This window comes from Myodes glareolus, chromosome 3, assembly GCF_982192425.1.
Source record: "Myodes glareolus chromosome 3, mMyoGla1.1, whole genome shotgun sequence".
Classification (NCBI taxonomy): domain Eukaryota; kingdom Metazoa; phylum Chordata; class Mammalia; order Rodentia; family Cricetidae; genus Myodes; species Myodes glareolus.
Window position 1 is genome coordinate 2119226 of NC_142028.1, and position 21710 is coordinate 2140935.

Consider the following 21710-nt stretch of genomic DNA (forward strand, 5'->3'; position numbering starts at 1 on the left):
TATAAACATTCCACACATTGTGTACATAGAAGTTCTAAAGTTTCCTAGTCAAAACAGTTATTAAAATTCAAAACATGAGACATATTTCCACATAAAAATTCTTAATATCCATTCTGATGCTTAATCTTAAATATAATCTGTTTTCTTAATTTATATTTTCATTTATCTATTTGTTTATTTATTATGTACAACTAAATAATTGACTGCATGGATGTGCCTGCCTGATGTCTTAAGAGGCAAGAAGAGGGATGAGAATCCCTACAACAGGAGATAAGTAAGCTGCCCTATGGGTGCTGTGAGGAAAACCTGAACCAATTGCCCCTAATTGCTGAGCTATCATTCAGCCACTGCTGTTTCTTTATTCAGCCAGACGTCATTCAACATTTATCCAGCATATCCAGGATACAAGATATTCTGGGATAAAGGCTTCACAATGTTTTCCTTTACATAACAATTTCTATGTGTTTTATAATTTTATTAGTAAAAATACTTTTCTTTGCAAATAGCATAATTGCAATGTGCACAGGTATCTAATTTACATTTGTTTTGCATGTTACAAATTCTCCCAGGAGATAATGCAGAAAAGTTACTGGGTGAACTGATGTATCAATCCAGAACAGAGTTTGCTACAATCCAAGATGGAAAAACACAGTCTCACAGTGGTGACTGAATTCATCCTGATGGGCATCACTGACCACCTGAGCTGCAGGTCCCATTGTTTGGACTCTTCCTCATCATCTACTTGATCTCACTGATGAGCAACATGGGCATAATCAGCCTGACCATGGTGGACTCACAGTTGCAAACCCCCATGTACTTTTTTCTCAGACACCTCTCTATCCCTGATCCTGGTTATTCCTCAGCTGTTGGACCAAAAATGCTAGTGAATTTTGTTATGGATCAAAATAAAATCAGTAATCATCTTTGTGCAACACAGGTAACTTTCTTTCTTGTGTTCATCATTTGTGAACTTTTTGTTCTGTCTGCAATGTCCTATGACTGCTATGTGGCTGTCTGTAAGCCTCTGCTCTACATTGTCATCATGTCACAAAGAGTGTGTTGGATGCTGGTGGCCGTTCCTTATCTCTACAGTGTCATTATTTCTCTTCTAATCACTATAAAAATTTTTGCTTTATCTTTTTGTGGCTACAGGATCATTAGTCATTTCTGCGACAGTTTCCCTATAACATTACTGCTCTGCTCAAATAAACCCGAAATTGAAATTATAATTCTCATTTCAGTAGGGTTTAATTTGGTTTCCTCTCTAGTGGTCCTCCTCTTTTCTTACCTACTCATTCTTATTGTCATTTTTAGGATGAATTCACCTGAAGGAAGACAGAAAGCTTTGTCTACTTGTGGGTCTCACTTGACAGTGGTCATTGTTTTCTTTTTTTTGAAAGTAATTTTATTAAAATTATAAAAGTTTCCATTTTCGCCCCTCTTCTCAACAACCTGCCACTCCCCCCCACTCCCTCTCCTCCTCCCTCTTCGTCCCTTAGGGCAGTCAGGGTTTCCTGCCCTGTGGGAAGTTCAAGTTCCTCCCCCACTCCCTCCAGGTCCAGGAAGGTGAGTATCCAAACAGACTGGATCCCCAAAATCCAGTATATGCAGAGGAAACAAGTCCCAGTGTCATTGTCAATGGCTTTTCAGAAAGACTTCGGGCCAGCCACATTCAGAGAATCCGGTCACATTCAGAGAATCTGGTTAGATCACGTTCTCGTGATCAAGTCGGCTTCATCCCAGAGATGCAGGGCTGGTTCAACATACACAAATCTATCAATGTAATCCATCATATAAATAAACTGAAAGAAAAAAACCATATGATCATCTCACTAGATGCTGAAAAAGCATTTGACAAAATTCAACACCCATTTATGATAAAGGTGTTGGAGAGACTGGGGATACAAGGATCATACCTAAATATAATAAAAGCAATATACAACAAGCCGACAGCTAACTGCTGTGGGAGTTCCTTCAGCTCCTTCAGCCAATCGCCGCTGAGTTACCAGCCCATTGGGGCGTGGTCTCTCTCCCTTTAAAAAAAGCAACAGCTGTCCTCCACTCTGTCTTTGTCTTCCGGCTCCGTTTCCGGCCCCTGGACTCCTTTCCTGTTCGCGCGGAGGGGCTGTTGTCTGGGACGGTAATCTGTAAGTTTTTTCCCCTTTGAATAAATAACCATTCTATTAATCATAATTCCAAACTGGTGTGGGATTGTCTGTGACTTACGCCTTCATCTGGCGCCCCACGTTTGGTTGTAGAACCCCTCCTTCCCCCCCACTCAACTGCTTGCTACCAGCTCGGCTAGTCACGAGACCTCCCTCAGCTGCGGCCTGTGCCCTGTATGTGGAGCCAGCAGTTCAATTAAACCCCACGCCTCCCAAGCTCCACAGGCTCGGGACAATCTCTGCAAGCCTGGTTTGCTCTTTTCTGAGTTGTTTTTAAATTTCCCTTGTAAGTGTGGTGCTTTAGTGGCGTGAATCAGAACGACTCGGTCACATGGAGGCATACGCGGCTTCCGGGTTGCTCTTTTCTACCCCTGGATTCTGGGTTTCTGGTTCCGTGTATGGAATTGATTTAATTAAACTTTCTTTCTTGAGCAACTTATATTTCCTAGTTTTTAACAAATACTAAGGCAGACACTGAAACAGGACCTGTTTAAGTCACCTTTGCAGTGGTTCTAGTCGCAACTTGGCAACAGCGCCGCCAACTAGACAAGAGGTAATATGGCAGTTTTTGTTTCCAACGCCAATTTTACTGTTTTCTTTATTAATACAATGGATTATGTCATGCAAGGTTTATATGAGTATGGGAATATATTAATTTACTTGTTACTAGGTTTCAGTTTTCTTTTCAATATTTTATCATTAAGAAAGATACGATTTTTACGGACTAATATTGAACAACTAGTTGAAAGGATTAAAATTATTGAAAATCAGGGGTTATCTGAACAAGTGGATACTATGATAGACAAAATTGACTCCATGTCCAAGGGTACTAGGAAGTTACCTGAAAGGGTACAGGCTGTTGAATTTGACGTTCAGACGTTACCACAAAGTTTTGATAAGGTAACAGATAGAATGAACCTTCAGAATGGGAACCAAAAAACTGATACCTTAGTGAAATTACTAGAAACACGGGTAGGTCAGGAGATTCAGGATTTAAGGGATACAATGATAAAAAGATTAGAAATGATTGAAGAAACTATTGGAGCTGGTGAACAGAGTAAGAAGGCACAAGGACAGGATACAGTGCCACCACCAGCTGTTAGAACTGGCTTACCCAGGGTCCTAACAACATACCCTGTTATTTATTCTGACAAAGGGTTAACTTCCAAAGGCTCAAAGGGAGTTAAAGAAGCTAGATGGACACCAATAGCAATGAATGATTTAAAAGAAATTAAGCAAGCTGTCGTTAACTTTGGCTTGCACTCTGCATTTGTTAAGGAAATGATAAGGACTTGGGCTTCTAATGTCAGAGCTACCCCCCATGATTTCTCTCAGCTAGTGTCTGCAGTTTTAGATGATGGGCCTTCCTTGATGTTTGGAATTTATTTCAGAGAAGAATCCAAACATATGGAACAGCAAGGAAGAGCAAAAGGTATGGAGGTTTCCCAAGATCAAATTCTTGGTGTAGGAGCATATGCTGATCCACAGGTCCAAGCTCTTTATGATGAAGAAGTGCTGTCCTTATGTCACAAAGCAGCCTTGAATGCTTTGAATAGAATACAAGATCCAGCAAAAAGGGTCGAATCATATACCAGGGTTAGGCAGGGACAGAGAGAACCCTTTACTGACTTTGTGCAAAGATTAATTAAGGCTCTGGACATAGGGGTAACAGACCCAGAAGCTAGACGAATACTTCTTGAATCTCTAGCTTTTGAAAATGCAAATACTGAATGTAAAAAGATAATTGGGCCTTTAAGATCTAGATCAGCACCAATGGAAGAATGGATACAGCATACAATGAATGTTGAGATGTTTAGCTATAATGATGAATCCTGGGTAGGAGAAGCGATTTCCAAAGCTATGAGGAGACATCAAACTACCAGGTGTTTTAATTGTGGTAAATTAGGACATCTGAAAAGGGATTGCAGGCAAAGAAATCCTAGGAATAATATCTCCTCTGGGAATGACAAAAGTAGGAGATCTCAGCCTTCAGGTATATGCAGGAGATGCGGTAAAGGCCGACATTGGTCCAACGAATGCAGGTCAACAGCAGACAGACAAGGCAACCCGATACCATCGGGAAACTCCTTGAGGGGCCTCTCGCAGGCCCCCAAGCCAAAAGTGGCCCAGTCATTCCCAGTTACAGTCGAAAATGTGTCTCACCAAGAAAATTAAAAACTCCAATGTCTGCCGTAAAAAGTAATACTGGTCTAAATGATGAATTACATGTGGAGAATGAGTCAAAAAATTCAGGAGGACAGAGTAAACGTATATTTTGGCAAATGTATATTAACGATCAAAGACCAAAGCTAAGAGTCTGTATAAATGGCATTTTTATTGAAGGCTTATTAGACACAGGTGCGGATGTAAGTATAATTACTCCAGAATCCTGGCATCCGAATTGGCCTCTTCATGAGGTAGATGTTCAGTTCCTGGGAATTGGAACCCTATCTCGTGTAAAACAAAGCACAAAATGGGTGGAATGCATAGGGCCTGAAGGGCAAATAGGAAGATTAAGGCCATATATAGCAAATATTGCAATAAATTTATGGGGCCGTGACCTGCTACAGCAATGGAATACCCAGATTAACATTCCTGTAGTTCCAGGAACTCACAATTCTGGGAAGGATATAATGAGGTATTATGGAAAAAGGTCACCAGCCATTCAGGCTGTACAAGAACACACAGCCAATAGCAAACCTTTAGAGGTACCAACAGCCCTACCTTTAAAATGGCTAACTGAGAAGCCAATATGGATCAAGCAGTGGCCTCTAGCTGAAGATAAGTTTCAGGCTTTGGAACAGCTGGTACAAGAGCAACTAGATGCTAACCATATTGAAGAATCAACCAGCCCTTGGAATTCTCCTGTGTTTGTTGTAAAAAAGAAATCTGGTAAATGGAGAATGGTGACAGATCTAAGAGCTGTCAATAAGGTAATTCAGCCTATGGGTCCGCTACAATCTGGAATTCCTTTGCCTTCTCTATTACCAAGAGGATGGCCTCTTATAGTTATTGATTTGAAAGATTGTTTTTTCACTATACCTTTGCAAAAAATGGATAGAGAAAAATTTGCCTTCACAGTGCCTACTTATAATAATTCTCAGCCTACTAGGAGATATCAATGGACTGTCCTCCCACAGGGGATGCTCAATAGTCCCACATTGTGTCAATATTTTGTTAATAAGCCACTGGAAATAATTCGTAAGCAATTTCCCAAGTCCATAATTTATCATTACATGGATGACATTTTATTATCTGATTCAAATAAAGATATTTTGGAAAGTATGTTTGAAGAAGTAAAGAAAGTCTTGCCTAGGTGGGGATTACAAATTGCCCCTGAAAAGATTCAAAGAGGAGATTCTATTAATTACCTAGGCTACAGAATAGGGTTAGAGAAAATTCGAACACAAAAGGCACAAATTAGGAGAGACCGGTTACGGACTCTTAATGACTTCCAAAGATTGTTAGGAGATATTTCCAGTCTACGACCAGCTGTTGGGATAACACCTGATCTAATAGTTCATTTAAACAAAACCTTAGATGGTGATAAGGATTTGAATAGTCCCAGAAAATTGACAGTTGAAGCAGAAAAGGAACTGACAATGATCGAGGAAAAATTACAGGAGGCACATGTGGATAGGGTCAACCCGAATCTTAGTTCCATCCTAGTCATACTGCCTTCCAGAATTTCTCCTACAGGGATTTTAATGCAGAGGGAAGATATTATTTTAGAGTGGATATTTATACCTCATAAACCAAGTAAAAAATTAAAAACTTATGTAGAAAAGGTTTCAGAATTAATTATAAAAGGTAAACTGAGACTTCGTCAACTAGCAGGTATAGACCCAGCAGAAATTATAGTGCCTTTTACTACTGAGGAAATAAGAAAGTTATGGGAAGATAATGAACCATGGCAAAGAGCTTGTGCTAATTTTTTGGGAGAAATTAGCAGCAACTATCCCAAAAGTGATAGACTTAACCTCATAAAGAGAACTTCTTGGATTCTTCCTAGAATTGTACGTGATGCTCCAATAACTGGAGCTCGGACATTTTATACCGATGCAAATAAATCAGGGAAAGCAGGTTATAAATCGGAAGAATTGAGTAAGGTGGAACAAAGCCCTTATAATTCTGTCCAGAAGGCAGAATTATATGCCATTCTTATGGTGCTAAGGGATTTTAAAGAACCTCTTAATATAGTTACAGATTCACAATATGCAGAAAGAGTTATCTTGCATATTGAAACCGCTGAATTCATACCAGATGACACAGAGTTGACTTCATTGTTTATCGAGGTACAGGACATAATTAGGAATAGGCTTTGTCCAATGTACATAACACACATCCGGTCCCATACCGGTCTGCCTGGGCCTCTAGCACAAGGTAACACTGAAATTGACCAATTATTGATTGGAAGCGTTCTGCAGGCCTCAGAATTTCATAAAAAAACATCATATCAATAGTAAAGGCTTAAAGAAAGAGTTTTCCATTACATGGCAACAAGCTAAGGACATTATAAAGAGATGTCCTACTTGTTCTTTCTATAATCAAACACCGTTGCCTGCAGGGAGTAACCCAAAGGGTACTCAAAGGAATGAAATCTGGCAGATGGATGTGTTCCACTTTATGGAATTTGGTAAATTAAAATATGTACACCACACCATAGACACGTATTCAGGTTTTCAATGGGCAACTGCCCTGAGCTCAGAAAAGGCTGATTTGGTAATCACACATTTATTGGAAGTTATGGCCATCATGGGTATACCTGCACAAATAAAGACAGACAATGGTCCAGCATATGTATCTAAGAAAATGAAACGCTTCTTTGCTTATTATAATATAAAACACGTTACAGGTATACCAAATAATCCTACAGGTCAGGCAGTTATAGAAAGATCAAATCGTACTATAAAGGATATGCTAAACAAACAGAAAGGGACGAAAGATACCCCCAGAAATAGATTGCATAATGCTTTATTAACCTTGAATTTTCTTAATGCTAATGAGAAAGGAACAACAGCAGCAGAGAGGCATTGGATAATGGAAAAAACTTCTGAACTAAACCAACCTGTTTATTTCAAAGACGTGCTGACCTCTCAATGGAAGCCAGGAGATGTGCTACGTTGGGGAAGGGGTTTTGCTCTTGTTTCCACAGGAGAAGAAAAATTGTGGATACCATCAAAATTAATAAAGGTTCGATTTGAAGAGGAGAAACCTCTTGGAAAGGAGAAATGACAGCATCTACAATGATGATAACCATACAGGTGGTAAGAAAAGCATATAGAATGGGGGCAGGGTTCTGTTCTTATCTCCACAGGAAAACACTGATCTTTGAAAAGTTCAAGGGACCCTGGATATTTGAATACTGACAGATGGAAAATAACGGCCCAATAGGGACTATCAAGAAAACTGAATAGGTTCTGTAAGTACCATATACTAAATCATATTTCTAAATTTATAGAGCTGGTTTTAGAGTTGGACTCTGGCTCAGTCCCTCTCTAATTCCAAGCCTGTTGTTTAAAGAAAAACCCAGAGTTTCTGGAGTTTCTGTCTCATGTCAAGAGCCATGATATGGGACAGAAAGAAATATGAGTTTAGAAAACATCTTTACTTTTCTTCATATCTATCATACCTTCATTAAATATATCTATCATGTCTCTCATTGAATATAGGTATTCATGTATATGTCTATATAATTAATGTTTAAGTTTTCCACAATGAACAATGAGTTTTTCCTACAGTGACATTTGAAGTTTCCAGGAAGAAGATGGGGCCCCATAACAACAACTCCACCTGGTTGATATGACGTCATGATACTGATAGCGCTACTACAAGACCTGTTTTGGGTACCAGCTGCACAAGACGGTTCCAACGTGCTGAAATGGTGCACATCTTGTACAACATTCTGGCCAGACCTCCACAAAATACTCAGAGACTATTTGCAATTTTAAAAGACATTGATCTTGAAATTTAACCATCATTTTACTTTCACAGGATCCCCCAGAAAGAACGTCACCCCCATGACAGCTGGAAGTAATTCTAGAGAACGACGTCCCCTCTCCCAATAAAGTTTGTCCTTGGGTTTAGGGACATCATTTAGGGGTTGGTTATAATTAGTATACGGTTGAGGGTTGGGGGAGGAATTTTATAAGCACAGGAATCTTAAAAAAAAAAAGAGGGATAATTGGATTATGGGATAAATAGATTTGTACTTGTGAGTTATTGCTTTTAGACAAACATATTGGTATCGATTCTTATATATTGATACAAAGTTAAATTATGTTGACTATTTTATGCATGCATGCTTCATGCTTCTACCTCTGTTTAAAACATTTTTATGTATTTGTATATATATATATATATTGTATTGATATATGTATATTTACCATATTGCATTGTACACTTCTACCTCTGATTAAGATACTTATATATTGTTTATGTATTGATATATATATTTACCATATTGCAATGTATACTTGCACATTGTTTATATTTGGAGGTCACATTGTCCTCATTTATTGCACAGTTGTTTATTATCTCAGTTTTTAAGTTAGATAGATATTGAGAATTATATAGATCAACAGTCATCTAAGTTTGTCATTTATAATTAGACTAATCAGGTTCTTTAGATATATAGAGATTATATTCAGTATAGATAGATAATCTTCAACCTCTTCAAAGAGCTGTAGAAAATGGCCTTTAATCTAATTCAGAGTTCTATGGTAGGGAGACACAATCACTCCTGGCAACACTGATCTATGCCCGAGAGAATGTTGAGCACCAAAGACACTCCACCTGGAGCCTTTCTTCTTGGCAGAACTGGCCTTTGGGTAAAGAAATGCTCATACCTCAACTACTGACAGAGTTACAGAATATCCGTAAATGGATAAAACAAGACTGTCATATCCTGCCAAGACAGGGTAAGATAGTTTTGAAGTTTCTTGCCTTTGAAAATGGTATGTCAGTTACATCAGGCCTTAGCCAAAGTTGGTTGCTTCAACGCTGCAAATGTGACTTTGGGTGTTTGTCCAGGTAGCCAGTTGTCTCTGCGATTTGTTACATGTTCTGGACGTTGTTTGATTGCACTTCCTAATTACTCAGATAACATTATTTCCCTTCTCAGATCTTCGATGGGATTGAAGATTATATAAATGTAGTTACTTTCCTTTCATGACTTGGCCAAGTTATTTGTTATACAAGACTTAAGCTAGTTAGAATAGGATATTTGTATTTATTGTATATAATTTTGTAGGTTTGTACTTATTGTATATAATTGCGTAGTAGGCTTAGAACTCTCTTACTTAAACAAAAGGGGGAGATGCTGTGGGAGTTCCTTCAGCTCCTTCAGCCAATCGCTGCTGAGTTACCAGCCCATTGGGGTGTGGTCTCTCTCCCTTTAAAAAAAGCAACGACTGTCCTCCACTCTGTCTTTGTCTTCCGGCTCCGTTTCCGGCCCCTGGACTCCTTTCCTGTTCGCGCGGAGGGGCTGTTGTCTGGGACGGTAATCTGTAAGTTTTTTCCCCTTTGAATAAATAACCATTCTATTAATCATAATTCCAAACTGGTGTGGGATTGTCTGTGACTTACACCTTCAGCTAACATCAAACTGAATGGAGAAAAACTCAAAGCCTTTCCACTAAAATCAGGAACGCGACAAGGCTGTCCACTCTCTCCATACCTCTTCAATATAGTGCTTGAAATTCTAGCAATAGCAATAAGACAACATAAGGACATCAAGGGGATTCGTATTGGAAAGGATGCAGTTAAACTTTCGTTATTTGCTGACGATATGATAGTATACATAAGACACCCCAAAAACACTACCAAAGAACTCCTACAGCTGATAAACACCTTTAGTAATGTGGCAGGATACAAGATCAACTCCAAAAAATCAGTGGCCCTCCTATACACAAAGGATAAAGAAGCAGAGAGGGAATCAGAGAAACATCACCTTTCATGATAGCCACAAATAGCATAAAATACCTTGGGGTTACTCTAACCAAGGAAGTGAAAGACCTATTTGACAAGAACTTTAAGTCTTTGAAGAAAGAAATTGAGGAGGATACCAGAAAATGGAAAGACCTCCCCTGCTCTTGGATTGGGAGAATCAACATAGTAAAAATGGCAATTCTACCAAAAGCAATCTATAGATTCAATGCAATCCCCATCAAAATCCCATCAAACTTCTTCACAGACCTTGAGAGAACAATAATCAAGTTTATATGGCAAAACAAAAAACCCAGGATAGCCAAAACAATCTTATACAATAAAAGAACTTCTGGAGGCATTACCATCCCTGACTTCAAACTCTATTACAGAGCTACAGTATTGAAAACAGCTTGGTAGTGGTCATTGTTTTCTATGGGACTTTGATATCTATGTATGTGCATCCCAAGTCAAGTCACTCCTTTGACACTGATAAGGTAGCATCTGTCTTTTATACTATGGTGATCCCCATTTTGAATCCTTTGATCTATAGTCTAAGAAACTAAGATGTAAAATATGCCCTACAAAAGTTCTGGAAAGTGTGTATGTAATAACTTTTCTGAATGCAATACATGAATGAATCTTGCAAACTCATTTATTGGTATTTTCTTTTCTATGTGCATCTCTAGTTTAATAGCAAGCAAAGAAAATCACCCAACATATATTATCTATTGTTTTGAATGTTTTCAACCATTGTTAATTGTTCTAAATAAATTACTATGGAAATGGGATTTTAATTGAAATTTGTCAAATTTTTAAGATGCTTCATAAGTTTGATAAAGAAATGACTAAGTATAAGTAATAGTTTAATTTTCATTAGTTACCAAATAAATAACTAAATAATAGAACTAAAATGGAAATGAGATGCTGCCTGTATACATTTTATTTTTATTTTATTTTATTATTCTATAGTTGGGGTGGCCCTGGCTGCCTGTAACTCTCTCCAAACACCAGAGTTGTCTTGAACCGACTGAAATCCATATGCCTCTTTCTCACCAAAACTGCAATTAAAGATGTTCAGCACCTGACTCCCATTACCATTTTTTAAAGTAATAAAGAATCATTGGTTTCCTCTAAGATCTGTGATCTCACTAACCAAAGTTAATTAGCTGTGATTACGGTCACTATTTCTGTCTGGTTGAGTTAGCCTTAAGCTCAGAGAGCTATTAATTACTGTCAAGATATAAGTGCCACTATTTCACTTTACAAAAACATCCTATGTCTGGGCTGAAGTAGCACATGCCTTTAATTCCAGCACTTAGGAAGCAGAGGCAGAAAGATCTCTCTGAGTTCGAGGCCAGCCTGGTCTACAAGAACTAGTTACAGGGCAGGCTCCAAAGCTACAGAGAAACCCTGTCTCAAAAACAAAACAAAACAGAAAAAAAAACATAAAAAGTACTATGTCTGTATGGAAATAGTATTAAGGGAGGGGGCAATAGAATAAATGTTATGGAAGGACTCAGAGTGGGAGGACTGGAATGGGAGAACCAGGTGGGAAGGGAAGGGGAATGTGGGGAGAGACTAATGAAATCTCCAAGTAACTGGGGAGACAGAGTCCCAACTGGCCAACACTTGTCACCAAACGAAGCTTCCAGTACCAGAACTGGGTTACATCCAATTGAGTTGCTGGCCAAAGGGGCCCCACAAAAAACTGAAAATGACCCATGTTGTTGCAGACAGGAGGTTGCACTTCACAAACTGACAGCAAATCCCATTGCTGAAGACAACGCCCACACAACTTATTGAACATAGAGAGGTCAAGCTGGTGCCTACATAGAACCTTCACCCCTCTAATCTAGAGCTTTTGTCATGGGAAGGTACTCTGCAGGCTATCAGTGAGAAACATATCTAACTCAGTCACAAGCCCTTTGATCTACAATGCTGTCCTGCTTGAAAGATATTCTAAGCCAAGGCAGTACAAACCTTGTGGGAATAACTAATCGATAAGAAATTTGACTTAAGACCCACTCCCAGAAATGAAGCCCATACCCAATGCTGTTTGGGTATCCAAGAACCTGAGACTAGAGAGCCCAGAGACCTAAAAGTTAAAATCAAACTAGTATTACAAAGCAAAGTAATGATAAAATGACACCTAATGATATTCTGCTCTGCTATAATCCTAGATCCGTATTTTATTCAACCATCATCAGAGAAGCTTCCTCCTGCAGCAGAGGGAATAAATATGGATATCCCCACATATACAGGAGAGAGAGAGAGAGAGAGAGAGAGAGAGAGAGAGAGAGAGCTTGGAATTCTTAGCTCTAAATGGGATGTGTCTTTATAAAATACCTCTTTCAGAGATGAGGGAACCTTGCAGAAGAGGAAAAAGAATAGCATAAGAGTCAGGGAAGATGGAGGTCATCAGAAGAACATGGCCGTCATTCCCGCCATCCTTATCTCCCTGGCTGCTCCACAGGGGCAGCTTCCCCCAGCTAATCCCTCTCTCCTGCTACGCCATCCCAGCTTTCGGCCCGGAACCCCTCCCATCCTCTCTCCCTTTTTCGGGGCTTAAATTCCTCCATCTCAGCCGGGGTGGGCACCGCGGGTCGGGACAGGTGGTGAGTGCAAAGGGAAGGAAGTCCCTTGGTTCTAAGAGCCTGCCTGCAGTGAGCTAAGACTGCAGGCAAAGTGATTCCTGGTTAGCAAGGGACACTAATCCAGTAGAAGAAGACCCAGCGGAGGGAAGAGCCATTGGAGGGCATCTGAAAGAAGAGATGGGCAGGCGCCAAGGCAAAAATTCCTCCAACAATCTGAAAAACAACATGAAAACACCAGATCCCAGCGATCTTACGACAGAAGGACTTGAACGCCCTATTCCGGAAGAAGTGGAAAACAGTGTCATTATGAAAGCAATAGAGTCTCTTAAACAGGGTATGAATAACTCACTCAAAGAATTAGAAGAGAAATATAACAAAAAGATGGAAGAAATGAGTAAAGAAATGGAAGACAAATATAACAAAAAGGTTGAAGAAATGAGTAAATTCGTAAATGATACCCTGGGAAACCAAGAAAAAGCAATCAAACAGGTAATGGAATCAGTTCAAGAATTGAAAACTGAAATGGAGGCAGTGAGGAAAACACAATCCGAGGGCCGGCTGGATATGGAAAACCTAGGTAAACAAACGGAGACTACAGAATCAAGCTTAACCAATAGAATACAAGAGATAGAAGAACGAATCTCAGATTATGAAGACACCATAGAGAAAATAAATGCCCTGACCAAAGAAAACAGCAAATCCAACAAATTCTCATCACAAAACATTCAGGAAATTTGGGACATAATAAAAAAAAAACCAAATCTAAGAATAATAGGAGTAGAAGAAGGAGAAGAATTGCAGATCAAAGGTCCAGAAGATATATTCAACAAAATTATAGAAGAAAACTTTCCCATCCTAAAGAGAGATATTCCTATGAAGGTGCAAGAAGCATACAGAACACCGAATAGATTGGATCAGAAAAAAACATCCCCTCGCCATATAATAATCAAAACACAAAGCAGTCAGATTAAAGAAAGGATATTAAGAGCTGCAAAGGAAAAAGGTCAAGTAACCTATAAAGGTAAACCTATCAGACTTTCACCAGACTTCTCTATAGAAACCATGAAAGCCAGAAGGTCCTGGATAGAGGTACTGCAGAAATTAAGGGACCATGGATGCAAGCCCAGACTACTTTACCCAGCTAAGCTTTCGTTCACTATCAACGGAGAAAACAAAATATTTCAGGATAAAAACAAATTTAAACAATATGTAACTACTAATCCAGCCTTACAGAGAATACTAGAAGGAAAATTACATCCCAAGGAATCCATCATTGCCAACACTGACTACAATAATTCAGACATCTAGCAACCCTTCACTAGCACATTCAAAGAAGGAAAACACATACACTCTATTACCTCCCAAAAAAATGACTGGAGTCAACAACCAATGGTCATTAATATCACTTAATATCAATGGACTCAATTCACCTATAAAGAGGCACAGACTTAGAGATTGGTTACGAAAACAGGATCCAACATTCTGCTGTTTACAAGAAACACACCTCAACCACAAAGACAGACACCTACTCAGAGTAAAGGGTTGGGAAAAGGTCTTCCAAGCAAATGGACCTAAGAAACAAGTGGGTGTGGCCATTCTAATATCTAACAAAATCGACTTCAAACTAAAATCAATCAGAAGAGATGGAGATGAACATTTCATACTCATAACAGGAACAACTCATCAGGAAGAAGTCTCAATCCTGAATATCTATGCCCCTAATGTAAAGGCACCCACATATGCAAAAGAAACTCTTCTAGAACTCAAGGCAGTCATCAAACCACACACGCTAATAGTAGGAGACTTCAACACTCCTCTCTCACCAATGGACAGGTCAATCAGACAGAAACCAAACAGAGAATTAAGAGATTTATTGGAGGTATTGAATCAAATGGACTTAACAGACATCTATAGAACACTCCACCCAAATAGGAAAGAATATACCTTCTTCTCTGAAGTTCATGGAACCTTCTCGAAGATTGACCACATACGCGGTAACAAAGCAAACTTCCACAGATACAAAAAAATATTAGTAACCACCTGTGTATTGTCAGATCACCATGGATTAAAATTAGAATTCAACAACAATGCTAACCCCAGGAAGTCAACAAACTCATGGAAGTTGAACAGTCAACTACTAAATCACCCCTGGGTCAAGGACGAAATTAAGAAAGAAATTAAAGACTTCCTTGAATTTAATGAAAACAAAGACACAACATACTCAAACCTATGGGACACTATGAAAGCAGTGCTAAGAGGAAAGTTCATAGCAATAGGTGCCCAAATAAAGAAAACGGAGAAAGCACACATTGGAGACCTAACTGCACACTTGAAAGCTCTAGAAAAAAAAGAAGCTGATTCACCCAGGAGGAGTAGAAGACTGGAAATAATCAAACTGAGGGCTGAAATCAACAAAATAGAAACAGAGAAAACAATCCAAAGAATCAATGAATCAAAAAGCTGGTTCTTGGAGAAAATCAACAAGATTGACAAACCCCTATCCAAACTAATCAAACGGCAGAGAGAGAACATGCAAATTAATAGGATCAGAAATGAAAAGGGGGACATAACCACAGACACAGAGGAAATTCAGAGAATCATTAGATCTTACTACGAAAGTTTATATGCCACAAAGTTGGAAAATGTAAAAGAAATGGACATTTTTTTAGATAAGTACCATATACCAAAGTTTAACCAAGAACAGGTAAACAATCTAAATAGACCTGTTAGTCGCGAAGAATTAGAAGCTGTTATCAAAAATCTCCCTACCAAAAAAAGCCCAGGACCAGATGGTTTCAATGCAGAATTCTACCAGAACTTCCAGGAAGAGCTAATATCTATACTCCTTAACGTATTCCACAATATAGAAACAGAAGAGTCATTGCCTAACTCCTTTTATGAAGCTACAGTTACCCTAATACCAAAACCACACAAAGACACAACCAAGAAAGAGAATTACAGGCCAATCTCACTCATGAACATCGACGCGAAAATTCTCAATAAAATACTGGCAAACCGTATCCAAGAGCACATTAGAAAAATTATCCATTATGATCAAGTCGGCTTCATTCCAGAGATGCAGGGCTGGTTCAACATACGCAAATCTATCAATGTAATCCATCATATAAATAAACTGAAAGAAAAAAACCATATGATCATCTCACTAGATGCTGAAAAAGCATTTGACAAAATTCAACACCCATTTATGATAAAGGTGTTGGAGAGATTGGGGATACAAGGATCATACCTAAATATAATAAAAGCAATATACAGCAAGCCGACAGCTAACATCAAACTGAATGGAGAGAAACTCAAAGCCTTTCCACTAAAATCAGGAACGCGACAAGGCTGTCCACTCTCTCCATACCTCTTCAATATAGTGCTTGAAGTTCTAGCAATAGCAATAAGACAACATAAGGAGATCAAGGGGATTCGTATTGGAAAGGATGAAGTTAAACTTTTGTTATTTGCTGACGATATGATAGTTTACATAAGTGACCCCAAAAACACTACCAAAGAACTCCTACAGCTGATAAACACCTTTAGTAACGTGGCAGGATACAAGATCAACTCCAAAAAATCAGTGGCCCTCCTCTACACAAAGGATAAAGAAGCAGAGAGGGAAATCAGAGAAACATCACCTTTCATGATAGCCACAAATAGCATAAAATATCTTGGGGTTACTCTAACCAAGGAAGTGAAAGACCTATTTGACAAAAACTATAAGTCTTTGAAGAAAGAATTTGAGGAGGATACCAGAAAATGGAAAGACCTCCCCTGCTCTTGGATTGGGAGAATCAACATAGTAAAAATGGCAATTCTACCAAAAGCAATCTATAGATTCAATGCAATCCCCATCAAAATCCCATCAAACTTCTTCACAGACCTTGAGAGAACAATAATCAAGTTTATATGGCAAAACAAAAAACCCAGGATAGCTAAAACAATCTTATACAATAAAAGAACTTCTGGAGGCATTACCATCCCTGACTTCAAACTCTATTATAGAGCTACAGTATTGAAAACAGCTTGGTATTGGCATAAGAACAGAGAAGTCGACCTATGGAATCGAATAGAAGACCCAGATATTACCCCACAAACTTATGAACACCTAATTTTCGACAAGGGAGCTAAAGGTATACAATGGAAGAAGGAAAGCATCTTTAACAAATGGTGCTGGCATAACTGGATGTCAACCTGTAAAAAAATGAAAGTAGATCCATATCTATCACCATGCACAAAAATCAAGTCCAAATGGATTAAAGACATCAACATTAATCCGTCCACTTTGAACCTGATAGAAGAGAAAGTGGGAAGTAGTCTACAAGATATAGGCACAGGAGGCCTCTTCCTAAGTAGGACCTCAGCAGCACAGACAATAAGAGAAACAATGAATAAATGGGATCTACTGAAACTGAGAAGCTTCTGTAAAGCAAAGGACACTCTCAGTAGGACAAAAAGGCTGCCTTCTGACTGGGAGAAGATCTTCACCAACCCCTCATCAGACAAAGGTCTGATCTCCAAAATATACAAAGAACTCAAGAAACTAGGCACTAAAACTCTAATTAACCCAATTAAAAAATGGGGTACTGAACTTAACAGAGAATTCACAACAGATGAACTTCGAATGGCCAGAAGACACTTAAGGTCATGCTCAACCTCCTTAGCGATCAGGGAAATGCAAATCAAAACCACTTTGAGATACCATCTTACACCTGTCAGAATAGCTAAAGTCAAAAACACAGTAGCACAGACAATAAGAGCAACTTGGAATATACCCTAGAGATTCCTTAACATACTACAAAAGCATTTGTTCTACTATGTTCATAGCAGCACTATTTGTAATAGCCAGAACCTGGAAACAGCCTAGGTGCCCCTCAATAGAAGAATGGTTAAAAACGGTGTGGAACATATACACATTAGAGTTTTACTCAGCGGTAAAAAACAATGACATCTTGAATTTTGCATGCAAATGGATGGAAATAGAAAACGCTTTACTGAGTGAGGTAAGCCAGACCCAAAAAGAGGAACACGGTATGTATTCACTCATTAGTGGATTCTAACCATAATTAAAGGTCTTTGAGCCTATTATTCGTGATCCTAGAGAAGCTAAATAAGAAGATGAACCTGATGAAGATTATTTACCTATCCACCAGGAGGTAGGAAATAGACAAGAGTCCCAGGTAACCTCGGGTGCATGGGGGGGTGGGAGGGTTGATGGAAGGGGAGAGGGTTAGAGAGAAGGGAGTAGGGGAGGAATGGGGAAAGCTCGGTGGCCTGGGATGGGGGGGGAGGGAGGAAGGATGAATATGGGATCAGGGAAGAATATATTTCAACTAAGGGAGTCATTTTAGGGTTTACAGGAGACTTGATTATATATGGGATCCCAGGTCCAAGGAGAGATCCCCCAGATTGTTCTCTGGACAGAGGAGTGGGTGCCTGAATCGGCCGTGGCCCATAACCATACTGATGTATATTTTGCTTATCACCATAGATCCTTCATCTGGCGAAGGATGGCGATACAGTCGGAGACCCACATTGGAGCACCGGACTGAGACCCCCGAGATCCAAATGAGGAACAGAAGGAGGAAGAACATGAAAAACAAAATCAGTACTGCGAGGGATGCTATCATCTACTGATACAATGGAACGGATCTAATGAGAGTTTACCAAGGCCAGTTGGACTGGGACTGAACGAGGAAGTGATCTAACCAGATTCTCGGAATTTGGCCGGATTCTCTGAACGTGGCTGGCCTGAAGTCTTTCTGAAAAGCCATTGACTATGATACTGGGACCTGTTTCCTCTGCATATACTGGATTTTGGGGATCCAGTCTGTTTGGATACTCACCTTCCTGGACCTGGAGGGAGGGGGGAGGAACTTGAACTTCCCACAGGGCAGGAAACCCTGACTGCCCTAAGGGATGAAGAGGGAGGAGGAGAGGGAGTGGGGGGAGTGGGAGGGTGTTGGGAAGAGGGGCGGAAATGGAAACTTTTATAATTTAATAAAATTTACTTTAAAAAAAAAAAACATGGCCGTCTAAATTAACTAAGCACAGCTCATATCAACTCACAGAGACTGAAGCAGTAGGCACGGGGCCTGAGGAGATCTACAGACCCTTTGTGTAGATGTTATGGCTTTTAGTGTAGTGTTTTTAATGGGACTCCTGAGTATGTCAACAAGGGAGTTTGCGATTCTTGTGCGTTCTCTTGAGTTCTTTTCTTCTGTTGGTTTGCCTTGTCCAACTTCATTGTAATGTTTTTAACTTATGTTTTATATTGCTATATTTTGTTGTTACATCTTAGAAGCATGTTATTTTTATGAGAGACAGAAAGGAAGTGGAACTTTATAAGGTGAGGAGAAACTGGGATAAGTCATGGAAGGGGAAACTGTGATGAGTATATATTGTATAAGAAGAGAATCTTATTTTTCAACAAAATAGAAAAAGTAAAATATTGCAGTAATTTGTTCAATAGTGTCCTAAAGCAAAATTTAAAAAGGAGTAATTTTAACATTAAGCATACTATTGAAAAAAATAAGTATATATTTTATTTTCACTACTAATATAAAATAGTATTGCTACATATATAAAGTTGATCAGTACCTGAATCTAGGAAAATATTTGGAAATTAAAGGATGAAATAAGTTTGCAATCAATGGATCTGAAATAGGACATGGAGGGAATTTTCTTTGACGTTTAAAATATTTTGTATATTGATTAAGGTTTTTCACAGTAAGTTCAAATAGGATAGAGTTTTTTTAACACATCAATTTGTATGCTTTATGTTCCATTATATGTAAATGCACCTCAATTCTTAAGCACATGGAAGTCATATCAGAATTAATATTGATATCATGACACTATTATTCTTAAGGACCCATGTCTTTATTCAGGGTGCCCAATAGTTTGGTACTCATTGAAACAGTTATTGCAGCAATGGTTTACAAAGATTTCTCATATGCAAGGATAGACATGTGTCTCAAACTCTAGACAAAAGACGCACTTTAAATATTTTAGTTGTTATAATGTGGATTTCAGAAGGGCATAGCTGGATGCTCAGGAACTGTAATATCTCACAAATATTGGTTGAAGGATAAGGCTAATGTCTCTTATATGTTTTCCTGAGTAATAGTCTAAATGAAAGTCATCTTATGTGGCAACAATAATGCATGCATAATTATATTATGCTTTTGAAAGTGTTACACTTCTACAGAGTTAAAGCACATTTCAAATGATTTCCCATGATAACTTTAGTATTTAGCTGTCCTTAAATAAATGGATACAGTATATTTAAGTTATTCTAGGCCCTGTGGAATTCACACAGAATGTTCACATTGTTTATCTCCTCCACAGTCCCCTCTATCTTCCCCTTGGAGAGTACATAGTGTGTTGTAGACAATTAGAAAGACACAACAATATCTTAGGTCTCTAAGATGATCCAGATGTGATCATTTGAACAAATTTATGATATTTCTCCAGGGAACAACAGAGAGAACAAACAAAAGCATAAATTTTGCAACTGAAAGAGAAAGTACAATGGATTTAGAATATGAGAAATTTCCCTTTGTCAAAGGTAAGCAATTTATTGTTTGGTATAGACTGTAGCACACAAGTATGTTCATAACATGCCTGGTCTCTGGCTATTGACATTCATTGAGTTCTTGAACTACATGATAAAACACTGCATTAACTTGTGTTTCCTGTAGTTGCTTTGTAGCCTTATGACATTAAATTTTATCATTTGAGCAGGTATTCCAGATCTACTATATTTATGAGGAGCAGTGCGAGATATACCAGTAATTCTTCACTGGTCTCACACAGAAGATTATTTTCAGAAGCGAAATAGAATGGCACATTATATTAGGTTTACACATAAAGAAAGATTAAATTTTCATGTGAATCCTATATAATGATAAACAGAAAAATGCTATTTTTAGATTTAATAAAGTGACTTTATTTAAGAATAGCTATAGATCCACACCCTAAATAGTAACACAAGAAACTTATACAGGATAAAAGTTTCCTACTGAAAAGAGTACATTTCAAAATGAATCTTTTAACATGTACAAAATGTTAAGCAAATATGTCTTTTTTTCTACATGGCATCATAAAATAATTATGCAAAAATGTACAAAGAAAAATTTTGAATACTTAATTCAAAATACTAATACTTAACAGTAATGTAACCAAGCATTGTATCTGAAAGCTTAAAATAAGTGACCATTCTATTGAAATAAGCAAATATCAAATCATAAGTGCAAGTTGAGAGGGTATAGCTCAGTGGTAGAAAATTTGACTGCATAAGTGCAAGTTGAGACACAAGCAACCAACATATAAATCATAGTGAAGCACACACACACCATATTTATTAACAAGGTATTTTACTTATACAATATCAAGCACAATTCCATATATTGTGCTAACAGACTAGAAGTTATTATTGAATTATAAGTGTTCTTGCAATCCAACATTATGAAATTCCAGAAAACAGTGCAGTTTCATTCACCAATTTACCCTGAATATCATGAGAAGTTGTCACTGAATATTAAAATAATTACACATTTATTTGGGAATATTTATAAAGATATAAAATTATGTATTTCTGGTCTAATAGGTCTCCCCAAACTTGGAAAAATTTAAGTAACTATAATAGTCAAAATTTAGCTTTATCCTTTTAATTTCCCTATCTTCAAAGATAAACAAAATTCCATACACAAATCAGACAAAATGAAGATTCATTTAAAGACCCAAGCACTTTGTATAATGTATCATTTGCATATTAATATCCATGTTTTACATAGGTATATGACTGAAATATAAATATGTGGAAATTTTTATACGGCAGCATATGTCTTCTGAAAAAACTCATTTGCAAAGTAGAATGGTATGTACATTTATTTAAAAGGTCATGTGCAAATTTTGTTTGTAACAAGTATTTAAAAAATAGCCACTCATCCTACCATTACAATTCAATAAAATTAAAAACAATGCTTACTTCTTCCCAAGGATATAATTGGATGAA

The 21710-nt window shown here is 38.1% G+C and overlaps 1 pseudogene; it reads left to right on the forward strand.

The window, feature by feature from the left end:
• Positions 1 to 638: 638 nt before the first annotated feature.
• Positions 639 to 10702, forward strand: LOC148122510 (olfactory receptor 8K3-like; annotated as a pseudogene).
• The last annotated feature ends 11008 nt before the right edge of the window (positions 10703 to 21710 follow it).